We start from the raw sequence: 24515 nt of genomic DNA on the forward strand, positions 1-24515 counted from the left end.
CTTCATCACCTTAAAGAAGTAAAAATTAAATACAGGCAAAGTTTCAAGTACAGTTAAATAATCTCTCACGTGAGGGGATGAGGAGGAACCACAATTGGAGAGGGAATTCTTGAAACTTCTCTCTCGGATTTAGAAAATATAGGCGAACAACAGATCATTTAATGAGATTAACTGTAACAATAATAAACAGCTTTAACAATAAAGAATGCACTATCGCATGCTTCCTCGACTCTGTATGGCACGATGGTCTTCAGTTCCGTATGTATGATGTCCCCCGCTAGTACAGCTGTGTGTCTCCGAATTTACAACGCTAAAATCAGGGGTTCGATTCCTCTCGGTGGGCTCCGCAGATAGCCCGATGTGGCTTTGCTATAAGAAAAAAACACACACACCGTATGTATGAAATGGGACTACCGCGAGGAATTATTTGCTGGTTATCAAACGTTTTAGAAAATAGAAAATGTAGAGGGAATTTTCTCGGAGTTCTTCACTCCAGAAGCTGGAGTCTCTCAAGGAGGAGTGGTTAGCCCTATTCTCTTCATCATGTATGTAAGTAATATGCCACTAAAAGACCCAAATCATGGATACGCGTCTCAGTTCGCTGACGATGTAGCAATTTGGAAAAGTGCCCCTACACCAGAAATAGCAGTCGCTAACTTACAACAACAACTAAATAGATTATGTGAATATTGTGAAAAATATAGAATCAAAATAAATACAGCGAAGACGCAACTAGTAATATTTTCAAAATCTACGAAATATCAAAAAGTTCAACCCCAAATCTATATGAATGGGGAACGCCTCCAGACTGCTACATCTGCAAAATTTTTAGGATTAACATATAATTCGAAGCTTACATGGATGAAACATGTAAATGACGTAAAAACTAATATTTGGCGAAGAATAAACTATGCTAGGAGTCTAACTGGTAAAAACTGTAGAACAACACCAGAAAACGTCATTAAAATATACAAGACATACATTAGACCAATAATAGACTATGCAGCTCCTGCATGGATCAATGTAAGTGTAAATCAAATTCAACCCAAACTTCAAACATTACAGAACACACTAATTACATCAGTATACAGAGTACCTAAAACAACTTCATCAAAGTTCATGCATAAATACACAAAATACCAGATAGACTTCTACATAGTACAATAAAATATTTTGATAAAAAGTGACGAAAAAAATGAGTTGCTATGCGAACTAGACAGGTATTGCATTTATGATGAAGAGCGACCTAAACACCTTTCCCCGTTAAATCTATACATTAGATCATTAAGACAAAATCATTTAAAATAATAATAATAGTAGTAGCATTAGAATATAGATAAAATAAAACAGGCTACCTACGTTCTAGACTTATTAAATAATAATAATAAAATTAAAAAAAAATCAAGAACAATATAAATGGACATTGCCCTGAAAAGGACCAGACTAAATTTATGATATCACTCCAGCCATTCTGTATTTAAATTGAAATATATATTAATCTGGCCACTCCAACAAACTTATGGAAGGAGGAAGAGGTCGAGTGTACCTGACCCTCCCGTGTATACACATAAATACACTCAAACACCAGAGAGACTAGAGACTCTCTCTATGAACTAAACCCCTGCCAAGTTCGTTTGCGTTTGCGCCCCCTGTAACTAAATGGTAAGTGTGAACACTTATCAATACTATAAATCGGCTATTTTATAGCATAACATTTAAAAGCAAACAAACATATACTAACGATAAAGCGTGATCTATGCATGTTCATGTTCATTGCTACTTTTGAATACATCAATAAAATTATTTTGAAACAGTTAAGCGACATTGTAAGTTACGTCTCTTGGAATAACTTTGTTTACTATTTTTGCGCGAGTTTTGACATTTACAACAACAATGTTTTCCTAGGTTGAAATCTAGAGATGTGTAAAGATATCAGTAGGTATATTTGTAGTTTTCTTGGTTTTTTACGTAATTTGAATTTCTCCAGAATATCTTATTTTGTATAGTATTAAAGTAAGAATCGTCAGGTGGGGCCATCTGTTTAACGTGAGTAAACTTTAAATACGACGATACGTGCATCCTTCTGTAGCAAAAATAAACAAAAAGAAGCAAGAGTCAAATCTCACTTCACACAAACGGGAGTGGATGATGTTGCCTTTCTCAACTCTAGACTATCAACTCAAAACTAGGTACGGCTGTGTATCTTAAGAGGACTGGCATGGGTATTAACAATTTTACTAATGAAGTATAGAATAATGCTTCTACCTTTTTTGGGTCATCTTAAGGTTAACAAATAGACAAGAGTATTCCTTGTGTAGCTCAAGGCGCATATTTAAAAATAAATAAACAATTAGTTTAGAATAAATGAAAAAGACTGGAAAAATATATTCCACTCTAGGATTGATTGAATTTTAACATTACTAGATGTAGCTCAAATTGTTGTTTTAACGTCAGTATGTACAGATTTTCGTCAAATTTGAAAGAATATATCAAATATACGGTACAAACTACTAATTATTCTTTATTTAGGCACTTGTATGTGGATGAATCACGAAATTGGTGATGTTTTGGAATGAACCAGCACATTAATTTAAATAAGTTTGTCTACAGGCACTTTTCAATCTAGAGCTGAAGTAGTGAAATTTTTTTTTAATGAATTATTTTGATAGCTGCTAAATGTTTTTGTTTCTGGCCAACAGATGACACTAAAATCTTGTTGGAAATCGTTTGGTGGGCTTCAAATATGGAAGTGTAGTAAAAATATAATGTTACCATTTTAACTGATGATTAATTATTGTGTTATTAAATATAATTGGTATACCTATTTTATTAATTATTAAAATTGAAGTTATCATAGCTTCCACCAGTTAGAACAGTTGTACGGCTCAATATTTTCTCAATAGTTAGACCTTACGGTGATTTTTGGTAAATCCTATTGTGGTTAGTTGTTATTACAGTCCTGGGGTGATAGAAGGGAAAAGAAATGTTAAATAACATTAAATTTTCTATGTATGAGATTCTGTCTCACTCGTGAATGGTTGATGATACTGGAGCACTTCGTTTACAAATTATCAAACTTTAATATATATATGTTGAATATAATTATGATTGAGGTGATTTAAAGAAAATTACTTTGAACTTGTTTTCTTTGAGAATGAGGAGGTAGAAAATATCCCTTTTTTCCCTAAGTTCAAGTAATTCAAGGTTGTATCTCGATGTAACTAAACTCATCAATATAATACCAGTTTAAGATAACAGTGCATTTACGTTGTCACAACGCTAAAACTTGGTGTTCGACTCATGCGATGGAGAGAGTAAAATTAGTCAAATGTGTAGCTTTGCACTAATAAAACAATAACAATAATATAATTTGGTTTAAATTGTCGAGATAGCTTACTATTACAGTGTTTTAAACAGCTATCTCTCGTCAAGTCTGTAGATAGAATAATAACAAATTTTGTTAAAACTCGACAGTTAGAATTAATTGTTTACAAAGAACCACTTACGACTCTTACTTTGCAAACAACTAACTGTTTCATTTAGCCACATGAATCATAAGTCCAAGGAAAAGTTGTTTTTTTTATTCCCCCCCACTTTTCTGAATGGTTACGTTTTCTTGCATGTGAATATGACATAGGCCAACCAGCCAAAATTGTCTCTGAGTTCTCTGGGCCCAGGACCTGAATGTCCAACCTCTCATTACATTATTACCTCCAGCTTAAATCATAAGTTAATGCACAGTTCTTTTCAGTGTTAGTTGGTGACTGATGAAAGGATATTGTGTTTATGATAATTAAGATGACAAGTAAACTTTGAACACCCGTACGTTTAGATCTCAGCATTACAAGGCTATTGTGTTTCATTTCAGTAGACATCTCCAGATTACATGGTTAATCAAATATTCCACTTTTTTTTTCTGCGTCAGCAAACAAAAAAAAAAGCAAATAAAGGAAGAGGGGGAGAAAGAAAGTCTGATATTGTGCACAAACACGTATTCCACTGGTTACGTATTATTTATGGTTAGTTAAACTGATCGCACCAGCCAATCAATACCTTTACACTTTTCTGGCGTTATTTAGGGACAAGTTTCTTGGGGATCTCCGCCAAGTCGATTTTTCCGAGAAGAAAGCAAGTGACCTCTGGTGGTGTACAAAAGTGACGAGGAGTTCAACCAGAGCTAACCGGGTAGAAATGAATAAAGACAAGCGAAAACAGAAATTTTCCTGTTTAGATAGGCACCGTCATCACTGCCGTGAGCGAGGCTTACATATTTTAACAGTTTTATGTGGACTAATATTAACCTGTAGCTGTGTGTGTTATATATCGTGTGTTAATGTTTAGAGCGAAGTTCTTTCGTCGGGTAAAAACCATGATTCATACTGACATTCGTTGTAATTAGATTTCTAACTTATCTGGCCTTCAGTTGAGTTACATCTCTAACTGACCTTTACAAAACGTTTAGAAGACACTGGTAAGAGATAAGCAAAATAATTAGGATGGAGAAAAGAAATAAGCGACAATCAATCATTTGGAGAAACTGATACAAATTTATTAGCATTGAACGAGAAGTGTGATTTGACAGACGAACATTAAATCATGAAAAGGTGTATTTTAAACAATCCATTTAGTATATCGTTTGGCTTTAACATGACAGAGGGAAGTCCTCGCTGGAACTTTCAGGTCTAATGCGTGAACTGAACAAATATATACTCTTCAGAACAAGAAACGCAAAAGGGATATTTATTTTATTTTAAAGAGAAATATATGTAATAACGTTACAAGCTCAGAGTATGTGATGTTACACGTGTTAAGGCACTGATTGTCAGACCAAAATGACAATAAAAGTTGTGCACTTTGAAAACGGAGGAAAACATCGGATTTTTCGCCAAAACGCATTCGTGTTCAATAAATTTGTTTGAGAGATCTGCATGTTCTGCAAGTGCAACATGTGCAAAATCCCTATAAAAGTGACGGGTTCTCGGTTTCCATAGCTCAGTGTTAAGCCACCGACACGCAATACAGTTACGCCAAGACTGACTGAATCACAACGCAACAACGCCATTGGTCGCTTGGAAGCAGGCGAATCTCGATCAGATGTTGCTAGAGCTGTGAATGTCCACCCAAGCACCATCACAAGGCTATGGAATCGTCACCAACAACATGGATCAACTCGTGACCGTCCACGATCTGGCAGACCTCGTGTGACCACGTCCGCACAAGATCGCTACATCCGGTTACGTCACCTTCAGGATAGGACCACCACTGCGACGTCTACTGCCTCAATCATACCAGGGCTGCGTAGGATTTCCGATCAGACCTTATGCAACCGTCTACGAGATGCAGGAATCCGACCTCGACGTCCAGTCAGAGGCGTCATCCTCACCCAGCAACATCGTCAAGCACAGCTGCAGTGGACTCGGGCACATCGAGTATGGCCTCATCGACGATGGTGGCATGTTTAGTTCAGCGATGAATCACGTTTTATGCTTCGTAGGCAGGATGGAAGGATCCGTGTTTACCGTCGCCGAGGTGAACGTTTTGCAGCAAACTGTGTGCAGGAAGTTGACAGATTTGGTGGTGGCAGCGTCATGATGTGGGCTGCCATCGCCTACAATGCCAGAACAGACCTTTTGCACATTCGAGGGAATCTTACGGCTCAACGATACGTCGACGAGATTCTTAGGCCTCATGTGCAACCCATCATGGTGAACGTCAACGACGTTTTTCAACATGACAACGCCCGTATTCACACAGCCCGACTCACCACTGTCTTCTTGAGACACCACAACATCAACGTTCTTCCCTGGCCCTCCAGATCACCAGATTTAAACCCCATCAAACATCTTTGGGACGAGTTGGACCGACGTCTGCGACGGCGACAACCTCAACTGCAGACTCTACCTCAGCTTGCAGTAGCTTTGCAGGCTGAGTGGACAGCCATTCCACAGGATGTGATTCGTCATCTCATCGCTTCCATGGGCAGGAGACAAAAAATACGAATAAACCCATAAGTTTTTCTCTGTACGTTTCCAATTATACAATTTGTAATATTCGTTTAGACGCATGCGCATGAACATACACCATTGTTGAGACTCGTGACGTCGCAGCATATTTCGAATATCTACTACAACGTATTAAAATAATCCGATATTTTAATTCCAACAATTGTTTTACGTTTCCATACAAATTAGTAACATAAGTAACAATTCATCCATTACTATGTGTGTAATATACCAGCCTGTTTGATGAGCCCTGGTGTTAACAAAAGGCCTCGTTCTTTCTTGACATGACAGGTTTAGTTTAATTGAAGTATTATAACACATCCTATAGTACGTTAGTACTTACAGTAGGAATGGACTAGATGTGCAATAGAAATTAAAATCTCAAACACATTGCAAACAAAAATTTATAAGCACTTTACGCACATTGTTGAGTGGTAAATAAACTAGCTGTGGGGGCGTTATAATATTACGATCAATTTCACTATTCGTTGGTAAAATAATTGGTAGTGGGTGATGATGACTAGCTGCCTTCCCTCTAGTCTTACACTGCTAAATCAGGAACAGCTGGCGCAGATGGCCCTCGTGTAGCTTTGTGCGAAATTCAAAACAAACAAACAAACATCACTGAATTTACTTAGTAATAACAATACTTCTCCGTCCATTTTCTGTTTTGAGTTATGGCTGCTAATATACTGAAAAATATGAGTTTCCTTCTACCCAGACGGTATAAACTTTATATCTTTTTGTTTAATACAGATGCATAATGTTTAAGAATGTTATGTTAACCTTAATGTGGGATCAGCTTATAATTAAAATTTGTCAAGGGAAAATGTGAACACTCTGAAACTAGCCTAAATACCAGCTGGTCAAAAGTTTAAGACCATACTGAAACGAAGCGTTAATCGGTAAACATGTAACGAAATTTATTCATTTGTGTTCAAGCATTAGCGTTTTCAACATCTCTCACTAACATCTTCTGTGTTACATTGGGTAAAAACATGGCAAAAGCTAAAAAGTTGACAGAGTTTGAACGTGGCAGAATTGTCTAGCTGCAAAAGCAAGGTCTCTCTCAACGTGCCATCGCTGGTGAGATTGGCGCGTAGTAAAACTGCTCTTGCAAATTTCTTAAAAGACCCTGAGGGATACGGAACGAGAATTTCAAGTGCTCAGCCCAAGAAAATTTCGCCGGCGTTGAGCAGGAGGATTCAACGGGTCGTCCAGCAAGACACCAGCCGATTATCGAACCAGATTAAGGCCCTTACGGACGCAGAATGCAGCTCAAGAACAATAAGACGGCATCTATGAGAGAAAGGCTTTAAAAACTGTAAACGTCTTCAAAGGCCATGCCTCTTTCCACACCACGAAACAGCTCGGTTAAACTTCGCTGAGAAGCACCAAACATGGGACGTAAAAAAGTGGACGCAGGTTTTGTTCTTTGATGAGAAAAAATTTAACCTGAATGGTCCAGATGGCTTCCAATGTTACTGGCACGATAAAAATATCCCACCGGAGACATTTTGTACACGACATTGTGGAGGAGGTTCCATCATGATCTGGGGTGCTTTCTCCTTCTATGGAACAATGGAGCTTCAGATTATAGATGGGTGTCAAACAGCAGCTGGCTACATTGGCATGTTGGAGAGAGCATCCTTATTGACTGAAAGCCCTCGCTTATGTGGAAATGACTGGATCTTTCAGCAGGACAACACTGCAATCCACAATGCCCACAGGACAAAGGACTTTTTCATGGCGAATAACGTGATTCTTTTGGATCATTCAGCGTGTTTGCCCGAACTGAACCCCATTGAAAATGTTTGGGGGTGGATGGCAAAGGAAGTCTACAGAAATGGACGTCAATTCCAAACAGTGCATGATCTTCGTGAAGCCATCTTCATCACTTAGAATAACATTCCAGCCAGCCTTCTGCAAACGCTTATATCGACCATGCCAAAGCGAATGTTTGAAGTTATTCGCAAAATGGCCGTGCAACTCACTACTGAGACCTCTTGTTGGGCATTTCCTACCCTGTTTAGGACTTCGTTTCAGTATGGTCTTAAACTTTTGACCAGCTAGTATTTAGGCTAATTTCAGTGTTCACATTTTCCCTATTAAACGCTAAAAAAGTTTTTTATTTTTATTTTCCCTTTTCTTATTTTCATCTTTCGAAGCTCTATTCAAATAAGTGGTTGAGTCTAACAACGCAAAATGCATATTTTTGCTTCATGTGCATTGGCCTTAAGATTTTGGCCATGAGTGTATATACATGAGAAAATAACTTAATTCCATAACGAGTGAAAATTATACGTTATTCGAAATTACTAGTTTTTGTGTTTAAAACCAGAACGTGTTTATCATTGCTGACTTGTTTTAAAATTATTCCGTAATCAAATATTAATTAGTTTACTTTATACAAGAATTATTCATTACTATAAAACTATGTTTAGATATTTTAGGAACTATATATATATATGGATAATTGATTATCTTTAAGACAAGAAAAGATACGGTTTAGTTTATCTGTCCACTTTGTTGTCACAGTGTAAAAGATGGCACTCAAAGCCTAGCTGTCTTAATTTTTGTAGTGGTAATGTTGAATGTCTCGAGTAGATACAAATCTACCATCGGTGTAATACGTAATAATATGTAATATGATGTTCATTTACCAACGTTTAGTTTTAACAATGAGTTTACCATCGTTTTAGTAAGAACAACGGCAGATATGACATTCGTCAAATATGGTGTGTATTAAGCCTTTTCCCTACACAATGCTGAGTTACCACGTTTCACGCAGTTGAATTCGTTTCTATCCTGTAAAGAAACTCACGAATTCACCGCTCAAAATAACAAGCGTACAATTTTTCAAATACTGTGTTGAATCTCACAATCTACAAACAGTGATAGGTCCAGTAATTCTTGATGAGAGAAACCCGCTTGAAGTAAAAATGTATCTCAGAACGGCTGGTCTGTGTATTAATACTTTTACTAATAAAGCAGAGAGCAACATTCCGACCTCCCTAACACATCTTCAAATTAACAGTGAGTTTGCAACTGACCGTTGTCTGGTATATGTATAAATTGGTACAGAATTGTAGGGGACATTTCAGCTAGATATTAGGTTATAAAATAATATAGGTGTTACGGTGTCCCTTGAAATTGGTTTTATTTTGGTTTGAGTTGTACAAGTAGGGCTTCCTTGATTTTGCGTTTATTTATATTTGTTTCTCTACTTAACATCTGGTTGTCTTTCTGTGATTATATCGTGTTTATTTGATTTGCAGTGTTCCAAAACGTCTGAAGGATGTTTTTTTTTTTTTGTTGTTGCTGTTCTTTGAATCTGGTTTCCATTTTTCTGCTTGTTTCTCCAATATAAAAATCGTGACAGTTTTTGAATTTTATTTTATAAATAATGTTGGTGTTGTGTTTGTCAGTGTAGGTTTTACATAGTAAAACATGTTGGTTATTCTTTGCTGATGTCAGAAACATTGTATGCAGCAGTATAAAGTTTTGTAGTTTGTTGTATCTTGGGATTTAATATCGTTTGTTTGTTGTTGGATTATGTTGTTTATCTAGGTGTGTGAGTATAATTTTTTCAACGTTTTTAGAGGAAATTTGTTGATGTTGATGAAGTGTTGTTTTATTTTGTTGATTTCATCGTTAATTTTATCTGGTGAACATAGTTTTGTGTCTGTGTTTATTTGGTTTCTTAATATGTTGAGTTTTTGTTTTGTTTCATGTGCTGAGTCCCATGGAATGTACAATCCAGTATGGGTTACTTTTTCTTTGGATTTCTGTTTTGAATTGTGTATCAGTTCTAGTGATTTTGAGTTTAAGAAATGCTGTTTTGTTAATATTTTCCTGTTCACAGGTGAACTTAATGTTGGGGTGTATCGAGTTAACATGATTGAAAAACCTAAGTGTATGTTCTGTATATGTGAATCCAGCAATTGTATCATCAACATACCTGTACCAGTATAGTGGTGAGTGTAAGGCTGAATTGATCGCCTATGACACAAATTAAATCACAAACGATCAATTCAGCTTTTCACCCACCACTATACTGGTACAGGTATGTTGATGATACAATTGCTGGATTCAAATGAGATAAACTTCAACTTTTTTATTTATTATCTAAACTTATATTTCTTCTTATTGTATTAATACTAAATACGGCTGAATTCATACCGGTAGGTATATTTAAAAGTATAATTTTTTTTTCAGCGACTTTGGAGGGTTACTAAAAACATTTATATCCTTCTATCCCATTGTTATTCTCTTTTTAATGTATGTTTGTTTGTTTTGAAGTTAAGCACAATGAGCTAACTGTGCTTTGCTCACCACGGATATCTAAAACCGGTTTCTAGAGTTGGAAGTCTGCTGTGTCACTGAAAGGCTGTTATTAATACAATGTAGCATAATTAAAATACTATATCGATCAAACTTAAATGCCGACAGAGGGCACTAGAGTAGCTGTATCATTATTTTCACTTCTTTATAATCTGGATGTAAACAACTTACATCCGTGAGTAGTGAAAGTTAAATAACTTATTTGTTGGAAGAATACCAATATTGTGTTGGAACTACACCAAACCAGAAAAAGAATGTTCTTTGTTTGATAACAAGGTCTAGCATTAAATAATTTATTTACCTTAAGTGGATTATATCAAAATCAGCAACTGTTGATACTTTGGAAATTAATGTCCTGCTGTTTTATCTAGAATCGTGTAACGAACATCTAGTTGTGACTAACACGACAAAATATCGTCCTAGTTTCGTAATTGTAACCTGATAACAGTAGATCCCAATAATATGAACCTGACGATGACCGAAGAAGGTCGAAACGTTGTTCGCTTGTCTACGTAAAATATTTTCTCAACCTAAACGAGCCGTTTTTACATATATATTTCTCTACAAGTGGGCTTTCTCGACATCACTGAATATACACAGGAGTAATAGGACGGGATCAAACCTCTGCATTACTGTCTTTTTACCTCAAAATAGTCCTTTTTCTAGTGATAATTGTGATATACATTTATGTGTTGATAAGCAAGAATTCATTAACATTATGTTTTAAAAATGTTTATAAGACGAAATGAACAACAATAAAATGTTATACTATTGTTTGTTATAGTTTTTTGTCCTATATTCACCAGCGACAACCACAGTCTTCTATCAGAAAAACAAAACAAAAAACGTTTGACATACGATGGATGAAAAGCATCTTTCTTTCCCTCTGCACAGGGTTGTTAGACTTACATATATCATAGCAACACGAGTACCATCCTAATACATACAGTTCAACTTTTCATGATATAGTTTTAATTTTTCGTTGTACATTGAAAAACGTGCGTTGTACAAAGCAAGTTATAATATACGTCAGTGAACAAATAGTTTCCGGTTCTTTTTTCCTGAATTTTCACTTTATTTTTAGTATTTTGTTGGCAGTTGTTGAAGTTTTAAGGGCAAGACGTGCTTACTGGGATGCAAGTGAACTTGTAATAATTTCACTTTAAAATTTTGTTACAGAAAAACGGAATGACCGTTGAGGGTGTTGCGTCATGGTTTTTGCCCAACGAATTGTTAAACTACAACTTTACATCTTTATTAACTAACAGTCAAATTATTTTTGGATTTCATGGTTTCTTCATGATTGAAGAAAAATAGTGCAATCAAAAAGCGGGTTTATCTTCGTACAAAGTTCGAATTATAAACCGAACATTGGTGAGAAATTTTGAAAATGTCATGAGAGCTCTACCTCGACGTAAACAGTACAACGTCACAGAAAACGTCATTCTCTCAATAATATTACTAACGTAATAAACATTTCCCGCTTTGGCAAAGTGCCAGCCAGTGACGCAGTTTCTCACGATAAACAGTGTAAACAGGGCTTGGACGACTTGTTTTTTAAAGATCACGGGACTTGAGAAAATCCTTTAAAAATAAGTTTGTAGTAAAAACAACAATATTAAAACGATGGAGTAACAGAAATGAATGGATTAAAGAGCCATAAATTATAAGAAGTATAATTATAAAAATTAATCTTATAGTTACATCTAAAATCACTTACCACTAGCTTTAAAAACAAACAAGTGTTTCAATGCGACATAACACCTTGTTTTTATGTATATTATTGTGAAAGAACATTTTTAGTAAACAAATTTGTTGTTTTCTGTTACAAATAAAAAACACCAATTGGTAGTCTGAATATTTCTGGGTTGTTTATTTCTTTCTTACAAGGAAGTTTCGAATAGGTTGATACTTGGCCTGGTTTATCAAATTAAGTATTTATTGCTGACATCTTGATAAGTCTCTTGTTTGATAGTAGCGTAAGCATAAGTTATGTGATGAAAATTTTCTAGTCTCTATAAGTTCATAGCGTTTGGCATTTTCTTCAGTTGAACAGTGGACTAGAAGAAAAACAACTTAACAGTTTACAGTTCCTGTTTTTAAAATTCATATACTCAATTAACTAAAGTGATGTTAGCTTACGTAACCGTTCTGAACAATGAATACTTCGGCCATTAAAGTTTTCTATCTCGTTCTGAATACGTTTGTTACAAGATGATGCTATTACCTGATAATTAAGTATTATCACTTTTAGATTAGTTTTAAGTCAAACGATGGCGCTGCGGTTATGTTTCATTAAGAAATAATAATAGAAAATATAAACTAAATTGTAAATGCTTATGCTACTAACGAGTCGATTTTACATATATATTTTTCTAGTATTTATTTCTTTCGTATATCAGAATAGTTATTCTTAAGAAAAATTATCCATTGGCAAATTCCCGAGAATTTTATTTTCGAAACATTTGCTTAACAGCGTTATCGAAATCTGGTATTAACTGATAACAGATTTATTCGTATAGTTGTATACAATATGTAAATAAATTAAATATGATTCACTGCGTTACCATTGTCATCTACCGACTACCAATGTAACTACAAATTATGGAAATTTTCAAATGCATTTTAATTAGTGTCGACGAATGAAAGGTGCTTAACAGTAGATATACTTAACACTGTAATAGTTTCGACTGCTTCCAGTACACACAAATTCTGTCTGCTCTGAAAACAAGTAAGGATAAAATTCAGCCATAAATTACATGAATTAACTCCTCTTTCTCCTAAGAGAAATCTGATGAAGTAGAAAATAGTTTGTGCAAGAGCACCGAGACCAGAAGGGGCATTTACTTCACTAATAATTTGACTAATAAAATTTTCTCTAAAGCTTTTTCTTAATATTTTGATATTGAATGATGTTGTATCCCATCAACATTACCTGGCGATTATGTATTACCATAGTTAGATTATTTTTAAGCTAAACGATGGCGCTGTAGCTAATCTTTGCTAATTTAGATGTTGTGTGTGCTTTTTGTAGGTTGTACTAGATATGAATATAACAGGCCTACAAAACGTGTAAATTGATACACACACATATAATATTTGTGTATATAATTATTTAACAAAAATAGATTATTTATCGTAATGCATTTTCATGGGTCAAGAGCAACATGTAAAATACTTGTTATTTATATAATAGTTTATTTTTCTAAATATCTATTATCACTTACATCGTAGGTGATAATAACGATTAAACATATATAGTGAAACACATATTATAGTAATATAATACTTTTGCATGTTCATTTTACATTTTTATCATTAGTAATAAATAATATGATTCAAGTTTAAGAAAGATTAAAAAAAAATGGATATAGGTTACTTGCTGTTATACAACCAGAATGAACTTACTGCAAAACATATCTCTCTTCATAGTTAGCCAAGCAAGACTTGGCAGTAACGGCGTTCGAGTCGCGGGTTCAACCCTTTTCACAAAACATATTCGCCCTTTCAATCGTGGGGGGCGTTATAATGTCACTTCCATTATTTCTTGGTAAAAGAATAACCCAAGAGTTGATGGTGGGTGGTTTCGACTAGCTGCCTTTCCTAAGTTAGAGATGGCTAGTGAAGTTAGCTCTCGAGTAACCTTGGGCAAAATTTAAATAACATCAAAACAAACAAACGTAATAATTATAATCCGATGTGCATAAATACAAAAATGGTAAGAGAAATGGCCAAAAAATTTTACATTTGTGAAATTTAATTATCGTTACCTAAATCATAAATTTAAATGTGGGTCAGGTCCCAGCCCCCGCTAGTACAGCGGTATGTCTCCGGATTTACAACGCTAAAATCAGGGGTGCGATTCCCCTCGGTGGGCTGAGCAGATAGCCCGATGTGGCTTTGCTATAAGAAAAACACGCAAAAACACACACACAGTTTAGGTCCCCTGGTAGAGTAATTCGAAAATAAAATGTACATAAATTCCAAATATAGAACTCAATGGAAAAATATTGTAAATCTTTGGTCATTAGAAAGTCTATGGCCCTTGACTTTTGGCAGTACGGAAATCGTTAACATAGTATAGTCATCAGAAGGAATAGTGGATCTTTGGGTCGTAGAAGAATCGTTGATAATTGGTCAGATTAGACGTTGTTTGGTTTTGTTCAATCTTTTATATCTGTACAAGAGTCTGATATATATACCTGTCTTAGATATTTTACCGATAGCAGGGTTCACGATTCTTAATGAATAATAAAACATCTATTTACTGTAGAAACTGAGATGTAAGTTGTTTTAGCTACAAAATTGGCAAACTGCGGCATGCCCACCTCAGAGAATGGTTTGTTTTGAATTTCGTGCAAAGTTACACGAGGACTGTCTGCGCTAGCCGTCCCTAATTTAGCAGTGTAAGACTGGAGGGAAGGCAGCTAGTCATCACCACCCACCGCCAACTCTTGGGCTACTCTTTTACCAACGGATAGTGGGCTTGACCGATCATTATAACGTCCCCACGGCTGAAATGTGACGGGGATTCGAATCTGCAGCTCTCAGATTACGAATCGAGTGCCTTAACCACCTGGCCATGCCAGATCTCCTCAGTGAATGGAACCCCAAATTTTAGCATTATACATCTTGAGGCTTAATGCATGAACGACTTGTGAAAAGCTGAGAGGGGTATACTTCATATAAATAAACTGATAGTAGTCGATATGATAAAAGTTTTACGCGGAAAAGAAAGTATTAATACATTTTTTTTCGGAGAACAAAATAGTTTTTAGGATTGTGTCCTTAAATGCTATCACAATTACAAATCATTATATTTTGGATAGGCTTCACATAGTTTGTTTAAATTATGTACAACATTACCTTTCATATTGTTGTAAGCTATATTTTTAATATTTTAATTTAGATGTATGTTGTTAGAGGGAGGTAATAATGATGGTAATGATGCAATATATCTAGAATGTTTTTAAAGTCAAGTCTTGTGTAAAAAAATATACTTTTGTGCGTTGTATAAGTGCGATATAAATACGAGGCTCAAAGGAATACTCAATAAGAAATTAACGAGTTATTAATTATTCAATGAGTAATTCAATTCAATGTTAGTTGTCTTGTTTCGTTTTTTTTCGTCTATCGATTAGGCCTTGCAAAGTAATACAGGCGTAACTAGAATTAGTCTCGGAATATCTGTTGGAACGTTTGTTTGAAGTTAGGCCTAGATTAGTTCTGTTTAGTTGTTTATCTGCGACTTTCAGTTCTTTTATACTATCGTCAGACAGAATTAATGTTATAGTGCTACGTAATATGATGATCTTGTAACTTCTTCAATTAACCTTTCTATATTTCTTTAATTTTGATGTTGTAATGTCTCCACAATTCTCCAATGCTTTCATCAGTCTTTTATTCCATCAAATTTATTTTTAGTCCTTTTTTTAAATATTACTAAAATATCATTCTTTTAATTCTTAAATTCATGTTTTTGAAATTCTTGATCTTAAAGTTATACTGACCTAACTCGTGGGCTATATTTTACCAACGAAAAGTGGAATTGACCAAACATTATAACGGCTGATAGAGCGAACGTGTTTAGGGACGAGTTTCGAACATGTGACGGTCAGAATGCGAGTCAAGTGTCATAAGCACCAGACTCAATAATTTCTTGTCTTTTACCCTTTACTCTTGTTTTTTCTTATTTTTTATCTATGACCTTTATAAATATTGACCTTCTTGAAACTGAAATTCAGTCAAAATCCTATTTCATTTTGACCAAAATAACCTCACTTCTGACATACATTCTTTGTTCGGGCGAATTATTTTAGATTATTCTGTGAAAGTAATGTCAAGTCCAGTCCACGTAACCATTATGAATTAATGTATTTATTTATTAAACGTTTGCTATATTACGCTTACTTGTAGGTCTAATTTCATAAAAAAAAAAAAAACATTTTTCAGTATACACTGTAACTAACGTAGGCCTAATTTCAAATACAATCTCTGAACTAAGTTATAAAATTACTACGTAAAGCTGTTGGATCGGTAAAAACAGCACGCTAACTACCCGAGTAAGTGAATGAATCCGATAACCCTCAGTACAAACACTGAACTAAAATCACTTCATTAACTTCCTCTATCAACACATGCCCGAAATGCCATTCAACATCATACCAGAAGCGCCACCATATTGTTCCGTGACTTGTGGATGATTAAGCAACACTGGTGGTCGTTTTATACCATGGCCAGGTGGTTAAGGCACTCGACTCGTAATCTAAGGGTCGCAGGTACAAATCCCAGTCATACCAAACATGCCCGACCTCTCAGTCGTGGGGGCGTTATAATGTACGGTCAATCCCACTATCCGCTGGTAAAAGAGTAGAGCAAGAATGATAGTGGGTGGTGATGACTAGCTGCCTTCCTTCTAGTCTTACGCTGCTAAATTAGGGACGACTAGCGTAGATATCCCTCGTGTAGCTTTATAAAAAACGAATTAGTTTGACACACTTCATTCTTGACACTTCTCCCAACACAAATATTTTGTTTTGTTGATTTTAAGCTCTTAGGTCTTGCAGAAACTGTTGGACTGCACCGTCACCATTGTGTTACTAGTCATCTAGCGATTTCTTACTGATTTTGAGCCCTCCAATCATCCAGTTATGCGACTTTGTATAATTAGTGCTAATTCTTAGGATCCTTTCGTTTGTGGTAGAGTTGTTTTGACTTTGTTTAATGTGACCTTAGCAAGCTAAGCCTATAATGATAATAGTTTTTGGTTATTTGCCAATGAATGCTGGGATTGACCACACGTTATAGCGCCCTCACGGCTGAAAGGGCGGGCATGTTGGGTGTTACACGGATTCGAACCCACGACCCTCAGATTACGAGTCGAGCGCCCTAACCACCTGGTCATGCCGGGCCTAGACTTTTGAAGGAATAATATTTCAGTATGCTGTACTTTTTAATATTTTTTTTTATTGGAGGGGTCATGCTCCCCAGAAAAGTTCTTACTGAATGAAGGGAAAAGGCTATAATGTGGTGCACTCCATGGGTAAACATGATGTTGAATTTGACCTGGATCCAGTCGGATGGCTGCTGTTTTAACCAAAATGTGAGATTTGTTTACTAATCCGTGTACGCGTAAGTATCCTCTCATTGGGTGGGTATTAGTAGCTCTACAATCCTGACATATAAAAGTTTTTTCACTAGGAATGATATTAACACAAAATATTTTTGAGACATGTTCTACAGTCATATTAAATTCATATGTAGTTTGTTTGTTTTGGAATTTCGCACAAAGCTACTCGAGGGCTATCTGTGCTAGCCGTCCCTAATTTAGCAGTGTAAGACTAGAGGGAAGGCAGCTAGTCATCACCACCCACCGCCAACCCTTGGGCTACTCTTTTACCAACGAATAGTGGGATTGACCGTAACTTTATACACCCCCACGGCTGGGAGGGCGAGCATGTTTAGCGCGACGCGGGCGCGAACCCGCGACCCTCGGATTACGAGTCGCACGCCTTACGCGCTCGGCCATGCCAGGCCTCATATGTAGTAAAAAAGACTGACGTGCTATTTACACAAGTGATGAAAGAAAAGTCTTTGTAACCTTACTTCTGCATATGTTAAAGCTATATGTTACAACTGTACAAATACGAATATGATAAAGAGTCTACTTCTAAAATGTAAGCAAAATATACATATTTATACAAAGACTGTGACAGTGGCATTTACGATTTTTTCGTTACAAGCTGTCTTAAGCCTTTTTTCGCCTCAAAACTACTAGCGGCAGTGACCTTTTACGGTTATTTTAAAGCTTTTTTCGATTAATTATGGTGTTTTGCGAATTATATGCAATAAAATAACCCATTGATTGAACATTATGTACAACTATATTTCAGGAATCATAAAGTTAACGATGAAGATACAAGTGTCACCTCGATAGTGATACTTTAAGTTCATTTTTGTTCTCTGCAGAAGAAAACATACTTAAGACGTCAGCTGACACCGACATGAACCTCTTAATCGTCGAATGCTAACTGTTACAGAGTAATATTTCCGTTTTCTCAACTGCCTAAAAAGTACCATTTTAACTTTTTAACTCAGTTATCTTCACTTTCTTGTAAAAAAAGAAACTACAAAAAAACTTTTCAGTGTCATAACAACAGAAACTTTCTTACTAATTAGTACAATGTAATAAATGAATTATGATCAGTTTTATAACAATCACCAATACATCTTATATTGTCGTTTAGCTATTAACAATGAACACTGTTTTACCAATGTGTCATTAGAGTAAACATTGATTCAAGTGAAAATAATAATTATAAATAACCGGTGTTAAAAATAAATAAATAATAATGTGCTATTAATATTTATCTTAATTATAATTCATGAATTACTTTAATAAAGACTGATAATAATTACACTTCATTTACTTAATCTAGTTCACACCACAACAGCTGGTTACTTGAATAACGTCTCGACCACAAATGTCTGTCGCATCCAGCTGGTCTGACGAGTCATGGCATTGAACGACAGGCTTTGTCGGCACTAGATATGGAAAATAACGCGTGGTTGACTTCTTATTATATGTTTTACTTTGTTTACAGGCGCGGCATGGCCAGGTGGTTAAGGCACTCAACCCGTAATTTCGGGGTCGCGGGTTCGAATCCCCGTCACACCACACATGGTCGCCCTTTCAGCCGTGGGGGCGTTATAATAATCCCATTATTCGTTGGTAAAAGAGTGGCTTAAGAGTTGGCGATGGGTAGTGATGACTAGCTGCTTTCCCTCTAGTCTTACATTGCTAAATTAGAGACGGCTAACGCAGATAACCTGCGAGTAGTTTTGCACGAAATTCAAAACAATCCAAATCAAACTTTGCTTGCACCCCAAGTTCTTAAAATTATTATTAAAAAAAAACAACTATTTGCAATTTCATAAGCACAACAATTACCCCACGATATCCAAGTACCACAGGCAAGTTTATTAACAAAGTTTGTTTTTAGCATATCTAAGTAAGTGGAGATAACGTAGCAGCTTTATTGATACATCATGGACTCGTTAAGTTATACTGGGGGAGGGGCTAGAGCCCCACAACAAAGTGCTGGCATTTTGTGCTTGTCTTACTCATCAACGTAATGTTAACCGTAATTACAGTACTTCGCTTCTCTCTTCATCAGGTTTTTAGTCTTAATGACCAGAAAGGGTCAGGTTCACTTGGACCTCTTACTCCTATTATATATAGTATTATGGCAACGACTGCTGTCATATTATGATTCCCGTAGGTTACGTCATGTAAACGACTTCTTTCATTTCGTATACAGGAGTTCCACTCGTTTTAATTACGAATCCTTGGAATATATGTGCCAATAAAATAGAGATTAACCACTATGACTTCATGTTGTATTTTAACCTCATATATACTCTACATTCTAATTAATTAATTACAAAAATATTTACCGTTTAACGTTTCACCTGTGCATACTCATGTTGCAAGAAATGTTCCAAAGTTTCATGTCCCCTGTTGCGATTGAGCAGGGAAGTATTTCCATTAGCAAATCAAATTGCTTGTTAAAATTGTTAATAGCTAAACATGTACAACTCCTCAGTACAGTGGCTCAATGTTAAAGTTATGTACTTGGATATCAAAATCAAAGGTTCCATACCCTTGATATAAAACCGCTTAATGTTTTGTAGAGCACTAACAGTTAAACAATATTTTATAAACCTTTTACTTAGTACAGATTCTAATAAATATGACTCGGTCATAGAACAGCATGAATCAACAGTTGAACTGGTATTTATATTACTCACACGTGATATGCATTTGAAATGTTTTTATGGATTTATTTTTAAAACACTTGTTAAGAATGGCCTTAGAAATTAAATTAAAGGAAGAACTTAAAATAATTAAAGTTTTGTTTACGATAAAACAAGCAATATGTGTTTTGTTTTCTTTCAAACCTGTTATTACCGTTATTTTAGTTTAGCGTAAAAGAAAACGTAATTCGATAGGTTTATCTAGCATCGTTAGGGGGATATAATTGGTTTTTTTAGAAATATTTCAACACTTCACTATTCATAACAACAACGAAAAAGAAAAAGTAAATAGCAAGAGATGGAAAAATCTAGGGCAACTGATATTTAAAAAGTCTATGGATAATGATACTTTAGGAAATATATAGGTAATTGGATGTACCGACTGCAGTAGCTGTTGTATAGGTGAAACAGTTCGCGAGTACATTTAAAAACTCCATCTTATGTTTTTGAACACACGTCAAGGTACAATCATTTTTTTTATTATTTTGAGGTAAAATCCTCAACAGAAAAAAAAACATTAATAAAATAAGCCCTGTTCATAATAAAAACAAACCCCTATTCCTACCAAATGCAGATGTGTTCATTTATATCTGGTTTGTTTGTTTTTTGAAATTCGCGCAAAGTTACATGAGGGCTATTTGCGCTAGCCGTCCTTAATTTAGCAGTGTAAGGCTAAAGGGAAGGCAGCTAGTCATCACCACCAACTCTTGGGCTACTCTTTTACCAACGAATAGTGATATTGACTGTCACTTATAACACCCCCACGGCTGAAAGGACAAGCATGTTTGGTGTGACAGGGATTCGAATCCACGACCCTTAAATTACGAGTCGAGTGCCTTAACTGTAGACAGAACGAATTTCAGTATTTGAACTCAAGCCTAAAAGCTCTATTTATATATTTGTAAATTTCGCAATTAATTGATGAATTAGTTTATTATGTTTGCAGTATTTATTTATATGCTTGTGGATTACTATTGTTATAGATTCACACGAGAATCGTTTTTTTTATAAATGAATTTCTGTCAACCTCAGTTCCCGTATCCCAACTGATGATACTAGGTAAAACTGGTTAAAGGTTCTGAATTAAACAAACATGTTTTTCTCCGTAAAACCGATTTGTTTTTTGTAAACAGTAATACAATCCTGTCATTCGATATTTTAAAAAAATTGTTACAAATAAAAACGCTCTTTGGTAACAAATCCAAAACAAAAACAACGTTGATTTAAATTTAACATTATTTTCTTTGCGAGAATGGAAATAGTATTCCCATAGGACATATTTCAAGTTAAAATAATAGAATAATACTGCATTAAGAACATTTATAATATCTATATAAATGATAAGTTTGTCTGTTCAGAACTTTTATAGTAAATTTCACGATCAAAGACTACAAATCTTCTACCGAGTAGTCCAGATTGCCAATTGGTTTTTCCATTCAGAAGCGAGGTTCGGCATGGCCAGGTGGATTAAGGCGTTCGACTCGTAATCTGAGGGTCGGGGGTTTGAATCCCCATCACACCAAAAATGCACACTCTTTCAGCCGTGGGGGCGTTATAATGTTACGGTCAGTCCTACTCTTCGTTGGTAAAAGTGTAGCCCAAGAGTTGGCGGTGGGTGGTGATGACTAGCTTCCTTCCCTCTAGTCTTACACTGCTAAATTAGAGATGGCTAGTGCAGATAGCTCTCGTGTAGCTTTGCGCAAAATTTAAAGAAACAAAAAACAAACCATTCAGAATCGTCTTACCTATTCGCTTAATCAAACTTTTTAATGTAACGGATATGGTACACAGTAGCAGTATATTGTTGTCATCACGTAACAAATAGCTTAGATTTCAACTTTAGTTTTTTATTTGCAAAGCATTTCATACAAACAACACTTAACCAACGTGTAATGTCTTTACACACTAAATACAATTTCTATGTGCTTTCTCGATATATTTAAATCTAAAATACAAATGTCAAGTTCGTTTAAAACAATATGCTTATCATGTTATGAACATACATTCAGGCGTTTCTGTATAATCAGCTAAGTGTGCCTTCATTACAACTTTATATTTACTTTACTTTGCCATAATTTCATTTCGTTTTAGCTACATTTGTCTTTACTGCGGATTTTATTCCTTGATTTTGTGACTTTCTTTAAGTCGTAAAACCGTGACACACACTGATCGCTCATAACAATTTCATACTCTGTACGAATAGTTTACCTTATTGCTTACTTAAATGTTGTTTTATTAAATAAAGTTACATCTACGTAAAGTTTTTGTCTGACTGCGTCTTTTGTTCTTGTTTGTTTTTTAAGTAGATCAGGATTTATAGTTCTATGCATAATGCCTGTAAGAAAACAGGGATAATTGAAACGAAGCGCACGAGAGTTACAAATATTTTGCGAATTGTGGCTAGTGTTACATTATATAGACATGTTCACACAACGTTTTAGGTTCTCAGTAGAAAGTATCCTGGTTAGTTTTGTTAAAACTGTACACTTACGAAATTGTTTCAAACATTTACTAACCTCTAGAACACATATTTAGGTGTATTTCAGTAACACAAGTTACAACACAAAGCCTATGCTAATACAAGACTTATTTTCTTCTCACAGTTAATATTTATCGACCATTGAGCTGAATTTACTGATCATTAGTTGAAAGATTAAATCAAAAATACTCGTGAGCTTATATGTTAGTCTACAATCTATAAAACGGAAAAATTTATTTTTAGGATATCTACTTAAGTGAAATATTTATGAATACTTTTAGTTTGGGTTGGGATTTTAGTTTTTTAAGAAAAGAGTTATGGTTTATTGCCACTAGCTTGTAAGCAACATCATACAAGCTAATTTCTTAACTGCGGAAGAGAAATATTTTTTAGAACAAACACTACACCCGGAACGGCAATATCAACGTTTCTCATTCAGTATTGCATTCAACAAATACAACTTCATAACAATAGTTGTCAATCCTGTTCGGATATGACGCACTCCCAAAATTCCAATCGCGTGTGACGTCAAACGGAATTAGGCCTATTATTCGCATCACAGGGAGAAAAGGGTCTAAATCTCTCAAACTCTAAAAACTGGCGAAGAAATAAGATAGAAACTGGTATAATGTATATTATTGCTACCGATGATTATTCACATTAAAATAATTTTCTAATATTCATTAATCGAGATTTAATAATCACTCGTTTGTTCTCACTGAAAACTTTACATAAATTAAAACAATAAAATACATCATTGATTTTGAATAACACAAATGTTTTCGACAATGTTGCCAGGGGTTCCATATATTTCCTCTTAAAACCGATCGTACATATTATTTAAATCACACGGTTTCTTCGAAATATATGTTTGATGTTTTGATAAATTTAATACTATTAAATGTACATTATTTAGAGTATTTCAGTTGATACAGAAATCTAACAACGATAAAAACGGAATTAATTTCTTTAACAGTATGGTTGGTTTTAAGTTATGTTTTATGTATATTTGATTATATTGACAAGGCAAATCGATAATAAAATATAGATATTTCAAAGTTATTAATATTAACTTTTGATCACAGTAACCTGTCGCCTTACAGCAAAACTAAAAATGGACTTGGTAATAAGTATAACTAATTACAATACACTTTTTCACAAGTTCGTACTTTAAAATATTGGAATTTATTGTTTCATAAGTTGGCTATGATTGTTATTCGTATGTGGTTAGAAAGATATTAACGTTCTTTTAAAAATAGTTTTAAACTCTTAATATCTTTCCTCGTACAGAAAAATTGTTGTTTAGAAAAAATGATCTAACAGCATTCCTTACATTTTAGGAGTTCTGATGACTGAAAACAGCAAAACGCTTTATACTTTTCCACTAACCCTCCCTTTAGCCCCCACAAAGAACAGTCACCCCCTATTTACCGGCCTCAATTCAAGAATTCTCAGAAATACTAGTCACGTTCCCACTTAAGAGGTAAACATAACGTTCTTTCGTAGATTACGAACTTCCTACCATAGCAACCTTATTGTGATTGGACGTGACTCGTGACGTCACTCAACAAGCACGCGTTCTTGGAGTTAAGTAAACAGTGGGCGTGGTAGAGGTAGAAGTGCTTTGAGAAGGTTCTTAGTTTCTTGGAATGACTTATCATAAACACTTCCTGTAAACCTCACGTGGTTTTATCATAATATCCTAGTGTACCACGAAAGCCTGGTTGAAGTCAATTATTTTAAAGCAACCAGGTGAATTTTGTTTATTCAGGTATAAACAATTCACGTTTTTTTTTCTTTTAACAAGCTAATTTGCATATTCTTTGTTACACAATTTTTGTGTAAAAGTTGTGACTATGTGCTTTGCTGACTTA

At 35.0% G+C, this 24515-nt stretch overlaps 1 long non-coding RNA gene across 2 annotated transcripts; it reads right to left on the bottom strand.

Moving 5' to 3' along the window:
• Positions 1-11946: 11946 nt before the first annotated feature.
• On the bottom strand, positions 11947-24082 carry LOC143238738 (uncharacterized). 2 transcript variants are annotated; one of them, XR_013020734.1, is made up of 3 exons: positions 23975-24082; positions 13755-13989; positions 11947-12406 (listed from the first exon to the last, which is right to left on the bottom strand). It is a non-coding gene; the product is annotated as an uncharacterized LOC143238738 (long non-coding RNA). The 2 variants fall into 2 exon arrangements; XR_013020735.1 differs by lacking the exon at positions 23975-24082 and adding an exon at positions 19803-20119.
• Positions 24083-24515: the final 433 nt, after the last annotated feature.

Source organism: Tachypleus tridentatus, chromosome 13, assembly GCF_004210375.1.
Source record: "Tachypleus tridentatus isolate NWPU-2018 chromosome 13, ASM421037v1, whole genome shotgun sequence".
Classification (NCBI taxonomy): domain Eukaryota; kingdom Metazoa; phylum Arthropoda; class Merostomata; order Xiphosura; family Limulidae; genus Tachypleus; species Tachypleus tridentatus.